Source organism: Phyllostomus discolor, chromosome 7 (genome assembly GCF_004126475.2).
Source record: "Phyllostomus discolor isolate MPI-MPIP mPhyDis1 chromosome 7, mPhyDis1.pri.v3, whole genome shotgun sequence".
NCBI lineage: Eukaryota > Metazoa > Chordata > Mammalia > Chiroptera > Phyllostomidae > Phyllostomus > Phyllostomus discolor.
The window spans coordinates 23,540,182-23,544,667 of record NC_040909.2 but is presented as its reverse complement, the minus strand read 5'-3'; the positions used below and the strand labels follow the sequence as shown (position 1 = coordinate 23,544,667).

The window sequence follows — 4,486 nt, the reverse complement described above, 5'->3', positions numbered from 1 at the left end:
ACAGTAAAAAAAACACTGGATAGACAAACCAACTACCGCTGGTGATCCTGCTGAGTCTGTTGGTTCTCTTTTCCCAGAAAGTTCTAACTGGATGGTAACTCAATATAAAAACAACACATGACATTTAGCATTCATCAAGCACTCACATTGTATCTAGCCCACAGTAAATGATAATTTTATCTCACAGTTATTATTTCCTAATAACTGAGAAGTATTGTAGGCTGTGAGAGAGCATGCCCTTGGGGACTGGACAGGCTTAGGTTTGAATCTTGATTTTTTTTTTTACCTGCTAAGAATATAACCTTGAGCATGTTTTGTAATCTCTCTAATTATTAGGGTTGCTCCTTTGGAAATAATAATCTCCACTGCAGAATTCAGTGAGAAGGAAAAGAACAGACATCCGTAACGTGACTTAGCACATGGTAAGTGGTCACTTTTCTCATTTCTGGATCCCGATAAAATATACATACTTACCCCATTTACCCTTCCCTCCATGCCATGCTGATTTGCTATCATTCTTTTTGTTCTCTTAATGTTACACTTCAAATAGAAATATTTTTTTTATTTTCATTATAGTGCATTTTATCACATGTTCTGGGTGGTGCATATTTTTTCTCATTCAATCGAGGAACATTGGACTATTCTGTCATGATTCAAGTCTTTTCTCCAGCATGTCATTTACTCTATTACAACCCCTCCTCATCTTGTATTCTCTCAAACTGTTCTGAGCCCATAATGGCTGGCCAAATTTGTGCAAGGGGTAGTGGTAGCTCTGACCCAAAGACAAAAGGAGACCATATAATGCGGGTTATTACAATGCTAGTTCTACATGAAGCAGCTCATAAGGAGGCTGTTGAGGAAACAAGATGGGAAGGATCATCCAGCACATAGGGATAGGTTGACATCCTTTGACATTATGAAGGCATCACAAGCTTCTTTGCACCCTGGGAAGCTAATCAATTATACGAATGGTGCTGGAAGAAACAAGTCCTGGAGGCAGGTCATGTCTTTAGAGTCTTAAACAGAATGAAAGATAAGTTAACAAAATAATTCTGAGAACACAGCTCCACTGTGACTGGTCTATAATAATATTACACAACACTAATCCAAGCAATGTTCCTGTTTCAAAAACGCATCTTCCAAACTACATAGAGTCAGGTATGGATTTCCTTTTCTTTAGTCAACTTGTGATACAAGGAAGTCGTAAGCAAAAAAAGTAGCAATGCAACTGTACTCGTATCCTTAGGGGAGGAATGCCATTTAAAACTTGAACCTGAATCAATGCATTCAGAACCATGCAATTTTTTTTTTCCTAGGATGGCTATGAAATTTATATGACCACCTGCCTTTGCAGGAAACTAAGCTACCTTGTAATCTGGGTCTTTCTTCATACATCTATTGTTGAAACAATTTGTTTCAGTTAAGGCAGAGACTGTAACTTATTTATATGTTCTACAGCAAGTAGCACCCTGCCTGGTTCAGAAAAAGCCTTCAAAGGGTACGTTTTGAACTTAACTAAAAACAAGAAAACATGCTGCGGAAAGGGAGATTTTCTGACCCAAAGAAAAAAAATGTGATATTAAAATACATGATTTCTTTCCATCATAATTTATATCATGGAGAAGTATTTTAATTCTTAACATGAGAGGACTATACTCCAACTCTGCTGAATCAGAATAAAATGGTTTACCATTACACCAAGAAAGATTTACATATATATATATGTATATATAAATATCTATACATACCCACATATATAAATATAGTTTAGGTATGATTTAATATTTTCTGGGGAAAAATAAAATGACTTATTTCTTTTCAAATAATAGTAACTATGCTTAAATGATTTGGAGGGTTAAATATGATATGAAATTGTGTTTCCTCTATAGTCACACCAACAAGGATGACCACCGGGGCATGTTCTATCATGTTGTTCAACTGCACACTTTCAAATTCCAAGTTTAGTTCATGGCTCCATTCCTTTTTTTTGTTACTGCCTTCCCTGTCACTGTACATGACATATGCCATTGGTTCACCCTAAATGTGACAATTAGTGGTCCTTGGGCCATGCTCAGACTACATAGGTATTCTGTTTAGAATGCAAAATATTTCCAACATTAGTAGATTTTTAAAGTTCCAGTAAATTTTTGTAAATTTTACCCAAAAATCTTATATATCTTTAATCTTACTAGTAATATTTGATAACATTAAGTTGCACAGATCTTTATGACAAAAGTGGTTTAAGTTTTAACACATTTCCTATGGAATGACTTAATTCATTCATTTTTAAATACTTAGTTTGATTTTTTTTTTTAATGGAACACTTCAGGGATTTGCATGCCATCCTTGTGCAGGGGCCATGGTAACCGAGTCTATGTTGTTCCAATTTCAGCATATAACAATTTATTCATTGTTTCCCATCTAAAAAATACTGTATTAGGCAGTAGAAATACAGTATTAAAAAGCAAACATACTCTACCTTTCCAGAGCTTATATCTTAAAATGTTATATAGTTATTAATTATTTAAATACTCAGTTCCCTATAATATTTGTAATAACTGCTATAAGGAAGAAAGAGAATAATGAAGTCATGTAATAGTAACTCAGTCTTAGTTTAGGATTAGAAGTAATATTCCATTGAGCTCTGAAGGATACATACAGTGTATTTAGATGTAACAGTGAAAGGAGAATCACACTAAGGAGTATCACATGCAAAGGCCCAGGTGAGGGAAAAGCCAAGTCATAGTCAAGGAACTCCAAAAAGGCCAGGGGAGTCAAAAGGGAGAAAATACTAACCACATGGGATTATTTTCACTTATTTGTGACCCGTGGAGAGTCAACCAAAACAATAAACTAAAGAATCAGAAACACAAGCACTATAGATATTGAAATTGTCAGATGCAGAATATAAAATATTTTATGTTAAAAAAGTAAAACACAAAACTAAAAGTAATAAAGAAACAAGGGCTTCTATGCAAGAAAATAAATAGAAGGAAGCTTATTTTAAAAAAAACTACAGAAAGGATTAAAAACTAATATAGGCCCACTGCAACTATTCAGGATTAATATTGCAATAGAGGTATTTACCTGGACAATAGGAAAAGAAAAAGAAATTCAGAAAGGAAGAAGCAAAACTGTCATTATCAAAGGACATAGTGCAAATGAATCTACAGATAATGTAATCAATACTGGAATTTAACAGGTTTGCTAAATACAAAATTAATATAAAAATCAATTGCACATTTGCATATTACAAAAAAACCCTAGGAAATGAAAGTTGAAAATGCCACTTAGAATATAATAAGAAAAATCAAAGATTGTAGGACTGAACACAGCAAAAGATACTCAAAACCTTTTTTAGGTAAAATTTATGTCATATTATGAAACATTTAAAAAGTGCTTATTTGAGGTAGGCAAACCCAATGTAGTAAAAGTGTCAATTTTCCTCAAATTGTTCTACAGATTTGATGAAGTTGCAAAGCAAACTCTTACTGGTATATTTCAAAAATCCTGACAAGCTGATTCTAGAAGATTTATGGAATAGCAAAGAGCTCAGAGAAACCAAGATACTGCTGAAGAAGAATGACCAGGTAGGATTTTTAATGCTAATTACATTATTGTGGTAACAGCACAGAATAAATTAAAGGCAGAGAAAGAATCCAGAAATAGATCCAAACTTGAGAACCTGTTTTATGTTGTGGCAGGTAATGCAAATCAGTAGGAAAATGTTGAAATATTCAAAAACTAATGTTGGAACAATTTGTTATTTATATGGAAAAGACAATTAAAATATATTCCTAATATGTGAAAAAATTAGTTTGAGCTTAATAGAAATGCATTTAAAAATAATTTTTTAAACTTTTAGAAGAAAATATAGAATGTTTTTGTTCAATTCTCAAGATTATAGAATTTTCCAAATGCACAAAAATAAAGGACACAAAGGAAAAAATTGAGAGGCTTGACTACAATAAAATTTTGAATTCATTAAAGTGCAGTATTTAAAGACTATAAAGAAAAGCATTTTAATGGGAAAGGATATTTGCAACACAATTAACTGACAAATTCTTGCTTCTAAAATTTAGTAATGATTACTACAAATCAGTAACCAGAGACAGCAATTTAGATTTTTAAATAGGCATAAGGTTCACTAGTCATCAGAGAGATGCAAATTAAAACCACAATGAGATACCACTTCACACAGGTCAGAATGGCCATAATAAACAAATCAACAAGCAACAAGTGCTGATGAGGTTGTGGAGAAAAGGGAACCCTAGTACACTTTTGATGGGAATGCGGACTGTTGCAGCCACTGTGAAAAACACAATGAAATTTCCTCAGAAAACTAAAAATGGAAATGCCTTTTGATCCAATGATTCCACTGCTGGGATTATACCCTAGAATCCTGAAACACCAATTCAAAAGAACCTATGCACCCCAATGTTCATAGCAGCACAATTTACAATAGCCAAGTGCTGAAAACAACCTT

General features: G+C 33.3%; 1 non-coding gene across 1 annotated transcript; it reads right to left on the bottom strand.

Moving 5' to 3' along the window:
- Nucleotides 1-2,309: 2,309 nt before the first annotated feature.
- Nucleotides 2,310-2,415, bottom strand: LOC114502170. Its single transcript, XR_003685023.1, has one exon. It is a non-coding gene; the product is annotated as a U6 spliceosomal RNA (small nuclear RNA).
- Between the last annotated feature and the right edge of the window lie 2,071 nt (nt 2,416-4,486).